This window comes from Tupaia chinensis, unplaced genomic scaffold, assembly GCF_000334495.1.
Source record: "Tupaia chinensis unplaced genomic scaffold, TupChi_1.0 Scaffold000416_1, whole genome shotgun sequence".
Classification (NCBI taxonomy): domain Eukaryota; kingdom Metazoa; phylum Chordata; class Mammalia; order Scandentia; family Tupaiidae; genus Tupaia; species Tupaia belangeri.
The window spans coordinates 4,461,740-4,476,468 of NW_006159921.1; positions in this window are offsets into that span (position 1 = coordinate 4,461,740).

Consider the following 14,729-nt stretch of genomic DNA (forward strand, 5'->3'; position numbering starts at 1 on the left):
CACCTCCACAACCCTCCTTTCCTGTGGCCTCCCTAGCCAGTCAGAAAACTGACTACGATGACATCAACTGGCTAGAATTGCATAAAACTTCCCTTTCTTTACTCCCAGACTCTTGGATTCATGTTTTGTTTTGTTTTGTTTTCCAAATAATTTCACTTTGTCCAGTTGGCCTTCCCCTTCTTCCACCTCTTATCCTTTTTATCCCAATCAAATTAGATAGAAAATGTAATTTCTGATTTTTCATTACCAGATTTTAGGCAGTGAGGTGGAAGAAATGTAGATTCTCAAGGAGTTCTGACTAATGAAGACAATAAACCCTGGGCAAGTTGAAAATACTTTACAAGTAATAAACAGTAGCTGGCCAGAGAGAGACAGATTATGGTTTATGGCAGCAACAGCCTTCTATGCTGAGGAGAAAAAGAAGTATTAGATAATTCTTTCTTTTGATGAGTCTTATAGAAAATCACATTGGGATGATGAATGTGGAGAAAATAAACATTTACAGGTGTCATCCACAGATCCTTTTTATGTCATGAAATTATCAAGATGACAGGTCAAAGTGTCTCAAAGTATAATATGTATATGAATGTGATGATTAATTTTATGTGTCAACTTGACTGGGCTATGGGGTACCCAGATAGCTGATTAAACTATATCCTGGGTATATCTGTGAGGATATTTTTAGATGAGATTAACATTTGGATGGACATTCTGTGAAAAGCATATTGCCCTCTCCCATGTGGATGGGCTTCCACTGAAGGCTTCAACAGAACAAAAGCTGAATGAGAGAAAATTCTCTCTCTTCCCATCTTTGAAAAAGGGCATCAGTCTTTTCCTGCTTTTGGACATGTACTCAGACTGGAACTTACATCATCAGATCTCCTGATTCTCAGGCCTTCACATTTTTACTGAAAATATACCCTCAGCCCTGCTGGGTCTCTGGTTGTTGAGTACAGCCTTCATAATTACATGTGTTGATTCCTTATAATAAATCTCCTTATATATCTGTATGTACATCTACATCATCTATGGCTATACTTAGTCACATGAATAGATATCTGTATCTTATTTATTTATCAAAATCCAAATATAGATCCAGAACCACCAGGGGATTTTGTTAAAGTTTTGTAGGTTGCCGTGGGGCCTGAACGTTTGCATTGTTAATAAGCCCCCGTGTGATGTGCATGGCTTCTGCTTCTCAGCTCACACTTTGAGTAGCAAACTACTCTTACCTGGCAGTTTGATTTTTGGAGATTTATCTCAAGGTAACGTGGATCATAAAGCTATACTGGGGGGCAGGAAGTTTCCATCAAAGAAAGAGTATAGTGTAAAGAAAACAGAACTAATTAGAAGGAAGGGAAGAAGGGTTATATTTCAAACCATGCAACAAGCTAATTGCTTGACTTTGGATAAGCTAATGCGTCTTCAAGCTACAGTAAAAGAATGAGTTAAACTAGATTAGTGAGCCCCCAAGCTCTTCATGAGTATTTGGAAAGATTCCGTCCATTAAATGTATTTCAAACAACAGAACAACACATGAAGTCCCATTCCAGGTAAACTAATTTCTATTTATCCCTTTGAAATTTAAAAATATGTGTCAGAGCATAAACAAAAACACCACTTTGTGAATTGGAGGGAGGGAAAAGAGTGAGCGAGACCCAGGTGCTAGTCCCTCACTTTCCTGCTGTTTGCTTTGGGCTGGCCCCTGCTCTTCTGCAGAGGAAAATGAGCTGGAGGAAATATAAGTGAAAGATTAGCCAAGAATAGCAATTAAAATTTCATACATGAAGGTCATCATACCATTTTCTTTAATCGTGTTTAATGCTCAGCAATAACAAGTTATGTGAAATTTCTTTTCGTCAGCTTGAGAATTTCTATTAGAGAAGTAAATGCTTAGAACAACCATCAGTTTGATAATGAGTGTCTGACACCTTGATTCCACTCCTAGGTATCAGGGAAGATTGAGAAAGGCCTAGTGGAAATAGCCTCCAGGGGCTCCAAACTTTCACACCGGGAAGGAAAGGAATTGTTTCTGTATGTCCAATCCCAACAAGATTACATAAAATAGGATGGGTGCTTCTCTGAGAGAAAAACTCGAGTGTATCAAGAAGAATGAACAGGAAAAAGAGTGAATAGTGGTGAGCAAAAATTGTAGCTACCCAGTACAAGCATTTAGTTTTGTGAATCTAGTTAACAGCAATGTTCTTGGAAAACTGGCCTATTGCTGAGCTTTCTCGTGAACTTCATCCACCTGTCATGTTGGGACTTGGAGGTCAGCCAGCACAGGCAGGAAATAATAGGCTGCAGGATGCCGGTTGTGTATCAGTGGCCCCAACCCTCCCGTTCCTGAGCACAGATGAGCTGGAAGCCTCTAAGGCGTCACCACTGCATGGGTGAGGCCATGAGCTTGTGAGGCCACAGAAAGACTGGTGAGGTGGGTGGGGTACAAAAGGGATGACAGAAGTTTAAACTCACAGTGAGCCCCTCTTTGGGATTTCTGAGCCATCTCTACAGGGAAATGTCCCTGGCTGTTGCTCAGACACATCCCTTTGTTCTCACTGACCTCATCCTGAATGCAAGAGGCCGAGCCCCAGATTCAAAGGAGGACGTTTGGGTTCTTCCCACCTCCACAACCCTCCTTTCCTGTGGCCTCCCTAGCCAGTCAGAAAACTGACTACGATGACATCAACTGGCTAGAATTGCATAAAACTTCCCTTTCTTTACTCCCAGACTCTTGGATTCATGTTTTGTTTTGTTTTGTTTTCCAAATAATTTCACTTTGTCCAGTTGGCCTTCCCCTTCTTCCACCTCTTATCCTTTTTATCCCAATCAAATTAGATAGAAAATGTAATTTCTGATTTTTCATTACCAGATTTTAGGCAGTGAGGTGGAAGAAATGTAGATTCTCAAGGAGTTCTGACTAATGAAGACAATAAACCCTGGGCAAGTTGAAAATACTTTACAAGTAATAAACAGTAGCTGGCCAGAGAGAGACAGATTATGGTTTATGGCAGCAACAGCCTTCTATGCTGAGGAGAAAAAGAAGTATTAGATAATTCTTTCTTTTGATGAGTCTTATAGAAAATCACATTGGGATGATGAATGTGGAGAAAATAAACATTTACAGGTGTCATCCACAGATCCTTTTTATGTCATGAAATTATCAAGATGACAGGTCAAAGTGTCTCAAAGTATAATATGTATATGAATGTGATGATTAATTTTATGTGTCAACTTGACTGGGCTATGGGGTACCCAGATAGCTGATTAAACTATATCCTGGGTATATCTGTGAGGATATTTTTAGGTGAGATTAACATTTGGATGGACATTCTGTGAAAAGCATATTGCCCTCTCCCATGTGGATGGGCTTCCACTGAAGGCTTCAACAGAACAAAAGCTGAATGAGAGAAAATTCTCTCTCTTCCCATCTTTGAAAAAGGGCATCAGTCTTTTCCTGCTTTTGGACATGTACTCAGACTGGAACTTACATCATCAGATCTCCTGATTCTCAGGCCTTCACATTTTTACTGAAAATATACCCTCAGCCCTGCTGGGTCTCTGGTTGTTGAGTACAGCCTTCATAATTACATGTGTTGATTCCTTATAATAAATCTCCTTATATATCTGTATGTACATCTACATCATCTATGGCTATACTTAGTCACATGAATAGATATCTGTATCTTATTTATTTATCAAAATCCAAATATAGATCCAGAACCACCAGGGGATTTTGTTAAAGTTTTGTAGGTTGCCGTGGGGCCTGAACGTTTGCATTGTTAATAAGCCCCCGTGTGATGTGCATGGCTTCTGCTTCTCAGCTCACACTTTGAGTAGCAAACTACTCTTACCTGGCAGTTTGATTTTTGGAGATTTATCTCAAGGTAACGTGGATCATAAAGCTATACTGGGGGGCAGGAAGTTTCCATCAAAGAAAGAGTATAGTGTAAAGAAAACAGAACTAATTAGAAGGAAGGGAAGAAGGGTTATATTTCAAACCATGCAACAAGCTAATTGCTTGACTTTGGATAAGCTAATGCGTCTTCAAGCTACAGTAAAAGAATGAGTTAAACTAGATTAGTGAGCCCCCAAGCTCTTCATGAGTATTTGGAAAGATTCCGTCCATTAAATGTATTTCAAACAACAGAACAACACATGAAGTCCCATTCCAGGTAAACTAATTTCTATTTATCCCTTTGAAATTTAAAAATATGTGTCAGAGCATAAACAAAAACACCACTTTGTGAATTGGAGGGAGGGAAAAGAGTGAGCGAGACCCAGGTGCTAGTCCCTCACTTTCCTGCTGTTTGTTTTGGGCTGGCCCCTGCTCTTCTGCAGAGGAAAATGAGCTGGAGGAAATATAAGTGAAAGATTAGCCAAGAATAGCAATTAAAATTTCATACATGAAGGTCATCATACCATTTTCTTTAATCGTGTTTAATGCTCAGCAATAACAAGTTATGTGAAATTTCTTTTCGTCAGCTTGAGAATTTCTATTAGAGAAGTAAATGCTTAGAACAACCATCAGTTTGATAATGAGTGTCTGACACCTTGATTCCACTCCTAGGTATCAGGGAAGATTGAGAAAGGCCTAGTGGAAATAGCCTCCAGGGGCTCCAAACTTTCACACCGGGAAGGAAAGGAATTGTTTCTGTATGTCCAATCCCAACAAGATTACATAAAATAGGATGGGTGCTTCTCTGAGAGAAAAACTCGAGTGTATCAAGAAGAATGAACAGGAAAAATAGTGAATAGTGGTGAGCAAAAAATGTAGCTACCCAGTACAAGCGTTTAGTCTCCTTTCTTCTCTTTCTTTCTCAAATCCAGATAGAAGCTCTCCACTTGGTTGGTTGGATATTACTAGCTCAGTTCATTTTTTTCCCCTTCTTGGACAGTAGATGTTGGTTATTCTTTACCTGCCAGTGCATTAGAAAGAACAGAGGTTTACGACACTATAGACATTACGTAAACCCGCTGTCTTTTTTTTTAATCACTCATTAAATTGTGACATGTTTTATGTATTTTTGTGAGGAAAATCTTATCTGTGGTAAGATACAGTACTTGGAATAAAACAGTCATCCAACAAAATGTTGGTAGTCTCAACATTCAAAATGTTGGTTAAATGACTGCCTCAATGAATGTGAAAATCACAGTCTCTCGGGCATTATTCATATTTGTTTGAGGCAGTTACCCACAGTCTCCTTCTACAGAAAAACCTGTCAAGGCCTTGTTCATCACAGATAAAATGTTTTTGAATTCTTACCTTCTACATAGATTATTTGCTTGGCATGCCTCTGACCTTCAGCTCTACCAGTCTAAACTGTCTTCTGTCCCTAATAAAAACCACACAGCAGGTGCATCCTCCTTGCCACAGTACTACTGCTCATTTATTTTCTAGTTCAAATTTCGGGTCCATCTGCTGAATTTACTATGTGCATTCTTCACACTATGTCTTCAAGTGACCCATGGTCTTTCATAAAGTCAATGATGCTATCAATGTCACTGTTCTATTTTTTTCTGAAATGTACTCCAAATTCAATTAGGTTTCTCTTTTCTGGGTCTTTATTATCAAACTCCTTACTTTGAAGTCCTGAAATTATTTTTAAAATGGCCTATACTCCTCCTACTCCTCCACAGTCAATTACTCTTCAGTGCTATGCAACAGAGCCAGAAATATCTTGGGTGGTAAATCCTATTAATAATCAATATCCATTTATTGCTAGGGGCACTGTGGTTATTCCAGAAATGGGTAAAAATGAGACATACAATCAAGAGCTTATGGTGTGGTAAGGTGTGAAAGACATATGCAAACAAGTAAATTATATTGCAATGTGGTAAGTGGGAATACAGTGTTGAAGTGAGGTTGATCAAAAAAGCTTAAGCTGGAGCTGGCAGGTGGCGTGGTGGTTGAAGTCGCTGGACGCCCACATGGCTGACTATGGTTCAAGTCCTGAACCTGGAAGTTTGCTTTCTCACTTCCTCTCTCTCTCTCTCTCCCCCCCTCCCTCTTTGGCCAAATTAAATAAATAAATAAAGTTAAATAAAAATAATTCTTTAAAAAAAAAAAGAAAGAAAGAAAGCTTAAGCTAAACCATAAGATGAGTGGAGGTTAGAGTGTGCAAAAACATAATATTGAGAGAGAAAGCAGAATTTGGTTAGTGAATTGTAAGTAAGCCTGTGGTTCTTAAGTTCAGAGCGTTAAGGACTTATTTGAAGGAGGTGATTTTGATACTATAAGGCAAGGGTCAGTAAAAACTAAGGCCACTGGAGAGCTGCCTGTTTTTGTAAATAAAGTATTACTGGAACATAGCCATATCCATTCATTTACGTAATGCCTATGGCTGCTTTCTTGCTACAATAGCAGAGTTGAGGCATTGCCATGAAGACCATTTGGCTTGCAAAATAGAAAATGTTTACTACTTGGCATTTTGCAAAAAAAAAGTTTGCCAACTACTGCTGTAGGGTTGCAAAACATTCAGATCTTGATGGTCCTGGAAAGCCACACTAAAACATTCAGACTTTATTCTGAGGAACAAAGGGAAGGCTGGTGAAAGAGAAAGCCAGAGAGTAGCGTGTCATCAGGTTTTTGTTAGGAAAATCATTCTGCTTGCATATAGGACAGTGGCACTGACAGCATCATTGACTTTGTAAAAGAATGAATTGCAGGGGCAAGCTGAAGACAGGGACACCAGTTAGGAGTTGGTTGCAACAATTCAGGCAGGTAAAGACCGTGACCTGCACTGCCATGTGTCCAGAACTGAGACAGAAAATACTTATAGAAGTCAGTGACATGTAGGAATACCTTTTCACAGATTTTTCTTTTGTTCCTCCTTTACTGTGTTCCTCCCTCCTCTCTTGCATATTTCTTTCATTATGATCATTCCTTTTTCCTTCTTCACATCTCCTATTTAGACAGGCAGAAACTTCAGAAATCTGTCTGTGAGAACTTCTATAGCGGAGCTGCTATAGAAGTTGCGTCTTTCCAAATCTGCCATGGACTTAGAGCTTCGAGCTCCCCTGCTCTTCCTCTCCCTTCATATTAGTCAGTCTATTTGGGCCACCACCATAGTTTCTGGAATCTCTCAATATCCCAAAGCTCACCTGAAGTACGCTGTTTCTGCTCCCCTAGCATGCATCATCACCTTAAAATTCAACTTTTTAAAGGTAGCAAGTTCGTCTTCGTTACCTCAAATTTTATGTATGATGAGGCAAGTTGAGAGAGGTTAAATGACTTCCCCAAATCACACTGAGTTAGTAGCAAGACCAGGTGTCCTAGTCCCTTACGTTGTTCTCCTTCCAGTTCTTACCTGTAACAGTTCTAATTTCCTGTCACAAATTATGAAGATAAAGTAGCTATCACCATTTCTGCCCTATGACCCTATCCAATTTGATCACTTGAAGGAAGTTTGTAAATAGCCATGTAGCTGTCCCAGCTACTTGACTATAAATAGATCTTTTTAAAAGAAATTCCACTGAGTAGATCAATTGCTTCCTGATGCAGAGACTCAACTGGTAGTGCCAGAAATCATCCGGAACTCAATTATGACATGAAGGCAAGGTTAACACCCAGGCTGGAAGTAGGACAATTATAGGCGATATTTTAGCTTTGAAATATTAAAGTGTTATGGGGTTTTATGACTTTCATTTGGTTTTCATTTCATATCACTGTGTCTTTTAAATATCCAAGTTCCACAGATAAATCACTCACCTCAAGAAATGATGGTCTCATAACCCTTTTGTAACCCACAAAAATGTCACACATTTATTACCATCATTTCACAGTGACTTTGATATTTTACCTCTGCTGCAAGAGCCACACATGACAAACTGAAGCCAGATGCTGTCATTTTTATAGCGCTGAGTTTAAAGAAAGATATGGGTGTTGCTGAAAGGCCTGAACCCTTCTAGTCAACTCCACAAGTCAGGGCTATGGAGAACAGCCACCAGCCCTGGAAAATGTCAGGTCTGTCAAGGGTAGAGTCGCCAGAAGCCAACACCTAAGGAACTGACATGGCCTGGCCAGGACATCATCTGGCTGCAGTCTTCCACAGCAGCATTGCTCGATATGATAGCCACTTGCCATGTGTGGCTATTGGATTTAAATGACTTAAAATTAAATGCTGTTTAAAATTTCAGTTCTTAGTTGCATTAGCCACTTTTCAAGTTCTCAGTGACCACGTGTGGTTAGTAGCTACTACATAGCAGGGTCCAGATACAGAGCATTTCTATCATTGCAGAGAGTTCTATGTAACAACACTGTTAGAGAGAAAGGCAGACTAAGGAATGAAATGAAGAACTCTGCATAGGGGGAAACTTGTAGCAGGATTGGTTATGGTACAATGGATGTACCAAAGCAGCATAGCACAGTGGCCAAAAAGAGGTGTGAATTCTTGTTTACTATCAGCTGGTGTGAAGCTATGGGGTTTGCTTAATCTCTCTTCCTGATTTTTCTTCTCTATAAAATGTGCATTCTAATTGGTATTATCTGGCTTATCATGATTAAATGAGACTTTCTTTCTTGGAAGGGCTTAGTATGAGGCTTTGTACACTGTATACGCTCAAGAAATAATAGCAGGACCAGCAGATGGTGTAATGGTTACTTCGCCAAATTCTCACATGGCCAACTATGATTCGCATCCCAAACCCGGAAATTTGAAACTCACGCCAGGTGTGTGTGCATGGGTGTCCAAAATCCTGAGAGGAGAGTGGAGGAGAAGGGATTGTGACATGGACATCTCCTCTGGAGGGGTGATTTCTCTCTCTTTGTCTCTTCTGCCATCTCTCTGACAAGCACATGTGCCCTATAATAAACATCTCTCTTAAAAATTAATTAAAGTAAAAAATAAAACAAGAAATAATTGTGCTATTTTGAGAGTGAAGCCTTTTCATCAAATAACAGTTGCACACTGAGATCCATGAGTAAGTCTAGTAACATGAACTTACATCTGAGTTGAAAGTGTGCCACAGTAATCTCAGTATCAGCTTAAAACGTGGAATGATCATTGACAGGAGAGGTGAAGAAAATAATAGTTGGTGAGTACAGTATCAGAAAGGATTTCATTCAGCTGGAAGCAACAGAAACCCCAACTTACTTGCAGCATAAACCAGTAAGGGGTTTATTTGTCAAAGAAATAATCTTTTTTTTGGGGGGGGGAGGGAAGTTTTTGCTATAGGGTGCATGTGCTCACCAGAAAGACAGAGAGAGAGAGATCGAAAGCGAGAAATCACGCCCTAAAGAGGATGGTCACCCTGCAATCCCTTCTCCTCCATTCTCCTCTAGGGATCTTGGGCACGCATGCACACACACCTGGCATGAGTTTAAGCCACCAGGTCCAGGACTTGAACTGCAGTTGATTACATGGGAGTCCAGAGACAGCCATTATGCCACTGCTAGTCCCAAAGAAATAATCTCTCTTGCTTTCTGTTCCAACTCTCTAACATCTGCCTTTCATTCTCACAGTTGTAATATGCCAAATGTTCCTCCAGATACCATGTCCATATTCCTGGAAGGATAAAATGAGTTTCACTCTTTTAAATAGGAAAGGGCATCTTCACACATGCCTCTCCCAATATCTCATTGACCAGAAGAACTCTGCCACCCCTAGCTCTAAAAAAAAAAAAAAAAAAAGAGCAAAGAATAGAGATCTGTTTGTTTAGAATGAATTCCATGAAATTGCTAGTATTTGAGCATTTAATCAACAAAGAGGCAATTTTCTATTAGTAAACCTAAGAGTTGGCCATATCGGAGTCCTGAACAAAATTGGGATTCTACTGGAAAAAAAAAGGGAGAATATATACATTAGGCAGGCAACTAATAGTGTCTTCCACTGGCTTTCATCTCCCACAGGGCCCATTGTGTCTTAAAGCCTCCTAAAGGCAAGTGTTATATCATTTCTGAAAGAACAGAGTAAAATTTAAGCAGTAGAAAGCTACAAAGCTGAAACAGAAATTGGACCTTTTGTCTCAACTTCCATATACCTCTCACCAGTTTTCTCAAGCAAAGGTAAAAATGAAAAGACTCCTGTATAAATAACACAAAATTCAAAGAAAATAAAAGATTTGATCATGACAGATTATGTGTTAACACAACTGTTTCAATCAGCCACAGATGCATGATTCTTTTATCAGAGCTATCAGTCATAACTGGGACGAAACAAGACTACACTTAAGTGGAGGGGAATATATTGGCTTGTTTTGTGAGAATTTAATTCAATTTCCATGCCTGCCTCCTTCCCTTGGGAGAAATTATTACCTGACTTGATGCTAAAAGGACTAGGCAAGATAAGTGTGTTTAAAGATAGTATTAGAAGAGAAGGTCGTATTGGGTTTTTGTTTTTGTATGCTGTGCTTTTTTTTCTGGTTGATTTTTTTTTTTCCTCCAAGGGAGTAAACTTGGATAACAAATCCACAGAATTAAAGATGCCTTGTCTGAACCGTATAAAGATAGGCCCTCCATATGGATTACTGAATTATATGGTATGCCTCTCAGAAGACGTGTTTTGTCACTTTTGTGGCTTTATTATTATTTGATGGCAGTTTCCTGATTTTTAATCATTTTTAAGATCTTTTTTAAGATCTCCCCCCACCCCTGGATCATACGCTGCCTACTGAACATGCTATTAAATGTCTCATAGGTAACTCTGTCTCACATCGAAGGCTAACTACATATATTTTCCCTAAATGAGACAAACTACAACAGAATAAAGCATCCTACTCTTTTACTACTGTATGTCATCTTAATAAATGAATGACACCACGAGGCACCCAGTTGCTCAGACACCCAAACCTGAAAGTCATCCTTTACTCTTCCTTTATTCAACCCCTTCATATCCATTTAACCACCAAAGCCTGTCAATACCATTTCCTAAACATTTCTCAAACCCATACAGTAAATTCACAGTGTATCAAGGCTATTTTTTCCTCTATGAGTAAATACTTATAAAGTGTAACTAGCTAAAGTGAACCAACGGTGACCTGGCTGAGAATGGTGTCATCTAGTTCTATCACTGATGTTCTGCCTCAAGCAGGATCTCCATGAAAACCTCTGGAGGACCCATGTATCCACCAATATCTGGCTGACTTCAGGATGGTATGGATCCTGTTTGTTAACTGCTTGCCAATAGGGAGTGTTTCTATTCCACCTTTGTAAATTGTCTTTGGGGAAATGTTACAAGCTGTACTGCAGCTGTTTTGTGACTCTTCTGATCTGCAAAATCCATGACCCAGACTATATATCCCTTGTAACTTCTGCAAGTCGGAACCCAGACTTGAGAATACTAGCTCTGCTGGGACCGCTGACATTATAAACCCAAGTTCTCCTGCTCTCTGAGTGGCACTTGGTTTCTTGGCCATCTGTTTTTCTGCAACAAGACCACATGGCTCATAAGAATACCAATGCTGGGACTAGCAGATAATGTAATGGTTATGTCACTGGAGTCAACTGTAGTTCAAGTCCTGGACCCAGAGGCTTAAAACTCACTCTGGGCATGTGTGCATGTGTGTCCAAAATCCCAAGAAGAAAATGGAGAAGAAGGGATTGCAGTATGGCCATCTCCCCGTGGGAGTGATTTCTCAGTTTCTGTCTCTCTGGTGAATGCATGTGCCTTATAACAAAAATATCTCAAAAAAAGAATACAAAGTTTAATAAGGAAAGGGAATTCGATGATCTAAGTGTTGAAGAATTAAATATGGCTTCATTTTTTCAAAAGAAAACCTCCAGGGAACCAACAGTTAGCGTAATGGCTATGTCGCTGGACTCCCACGTAGTCGACCACGGTGTGTGTCCCGGACCCGGTGGCTTAATACTCATGCCGGGTGCATGTGCGTGCGTGCCCAAGATCCCGAGAGGAGAATGGAGGAGAAGGGAGTGTGGCGTGACCATCCCCTCTGGGATTTCATTTCTCGCTTTCTGTCTCTAATGTCTCTCTGTCTGTCTGACGAGCGCACGCGCCCCGTAGTGAAAATCTCTCCAAAAAAAAAAAAAAAAAAAAAACCTCCAGAGAACACTGTGTCTGTCTTACCACTACTATTTCCCCGGAATCTAGCAGGTGTCTGGCACACAGTGTCACACTGAGTAAGCACTCAGTAAATATTTATTGAAAGTTACTAAAATGAATAAGATGGGGAAGAATGGTCATTTTACTTGGTAATAATGGAACATTTTTAAATGATCATTCTAGTTTCTCAGAAAAAGATTTTTCATTTTGCCAGTATCTGGGAACCCTTGGATTCAGCCCAGGACAGGAGTTATTTAGATAGTTCTATACTGCCACCTAGAATCCAATTATTTGTTCATCTTTGTGTTACCATAACCTGAGAAAGAAAACAAGCTTTGGTATATCCAATTTGTCATTTACTAGTTTTGTGACTTTTGCAGCCTTATTCCTCTGGGCCTCAGTTATTTCATCTGTAAAATGGAACTGGGGGCAATACCGTACACCTTGTGAGATTATCGGGATAATTCAATGAGATCATATGAGAAATGCACCAAACAGGGTTCCCAGTGTATAGCAGATATTCAGTTAGCAGGTATTATGCCTTCGTACTGCTGACTAGATGGATAATACTGACTTCTTATTATGCTAACAGTCTTATCCAGGGAGCGTGAAGTGTCTGGAAGTCACCCTCATCCACTCAGCAACCACAAAACTCTTGACAATCAGCTCAGTCTTCTTTTCAGGTAGTATGGCCAGGCAGTAAGGAAATACCCATGTGATTCTGAATGGGTATTTCTTTTTATGATATTTGGTCACTATCAAAAGTGCCTGTTGTGAGAGGCATGCATTAGAAGGATGAAAAATGCAAATATAAAGTAGGCGGGGAACTTTTAAAAAGTGACATTTGTGGTGGAGAAATTAAATCTAAGGTATGAAAAGAATAACAGAAGGAATGGGGAAAGAGGCACTTTAAAATGAGATAGTTAAGAAAAGTCTCTGACCAGGTGGTGAGGACCTAATCATAGGATAATTTTTCCAAATAGAGTGTGCCAAGCAGAGAGATTTTCAAGAGAAAAGTTCATAGGAAGAAACAATCTTCCTGTATTTGCAAAGCATAAAGCAGGCCAGAGTGGCAGATGTGAAAGAAAAGAAGATAGGACACGAAATCTGAAAGGATAAAGCGTCTAGATCATACAGAGGGAGACTTAAAGGCCAAGGAATTATGGATAGATTAGATTTATTTTCAATGCATTATCAAGTCACTGAGTACTTTAAAGAGGGACAGTGATAAAATAAGGTGAACGTGGAGGTCAATGACTTAATAGTGTCACTTTGGTTACCTTGTAGACAAAATTTAGTGGGGGTAGGAGGGGAAAAAAGTGGATGGAGGGAACCACTTTGGAAGCCTTTTTAGTAGACTGGGCTTGAGATGGTGACTGATGGTAGAACAGTGTGTTTGGAAATGAAAACTCGTGAATGAATCAAGGCTACATGTTTGAAGTAACCTCAAAGAGACATACTTGTAGATTGGCTGTGAAGGTTGAGGGGAAACAAGAAACCAAGAACAAGACCATTTTCAACGGGCAACTGATAACGCCATCTGTGAAGATATGGAATTGAGGAAGGTATAGCCTAGAGCAAGGAGTGATAAGGAGTTCTGGTTGAACTATCTGAAACTTGAGATAAGTAATATCTTAAAGTGGATATATGATCTCAGCAGGTGAAGATGCAATTTCAATCCTCAAAGTAGAAATGAAGACAGGAAATATTAATGTGGGGGTCATTGAATATAAGGTGGAGATAAACCATGAAACTAGATAAGATCTAGAGATCAAATATAGATGGGGAAAACAAGGTATTGACCATGCCCAGAGGCATGACGGAGTCCAGCGACATAGCCATTACGCTAACTGCTGGTTCCCAGAGATAAGTAATATCTTAAAGTGGATATATGATCTCAGCAGGTGAAGATGCAATTTCAATCCTCAAAGTAGAAATGAAGACAGGAAATATTAATGTGGGGGTCATTGAATATAAGGTGGAGATAAACCATGAAACTAGATAAGATCTAGAGATCAAATATAGATGGGGAAAACAAGGTATTGACCATGCCCAGAGGCATGACAACATTCAGAGGGCACCAGAGGAGTAGGTGACAAAAGAGATTAAAGAAGGACAACCAGGAAGCAGCAGATAGTGTAATGGTTACATTGCTAGACTCCCACGTAGTCAACCATGGTTCAAGTCCCATGGCAGCTTAAAACTCACACAGGCACAGGTGCTTGCATTCCCAAAATCCTGAGAGGAGAATGGAGAAGGAATTGCCAAGTGGCCATCCCCCCTGGGGGGTGATTTCTCATTTTCTGTCTCTATCTCTTTGGCAAGCACACATACCATATAGTAAAAATCTCTCTTTAAAAGAAAAGGACAACTAGTGAAATAAGAGGATGTACTATCACAGAAGCCAAGGGTTCTAAGAGGAAGAAATACACCAAATTGAATGCTGATGAGAGATTTAATAAGATAAATAAGAGAGAGAGAAATGACTACTAGTCTAGGCAACAGAGAGGATTTTGACAATTTTGAGTTAGTGGAGTCATAGGGACAAAAATGGGTTATGGAAATGAGGGCAAAGTAGAGAAGACTATTAGTGGAAATAATTATTCCCTTAGTAGTTTCACTATGAGGTAGAAGAGTGAAATGGAATAGTTGAAGGTGAAGTTTAAGGGAAAAGATATTTTCCTTCTATTTAAGATAGACAGCACCCCATACGTTGGTAGGAAGGGTCCA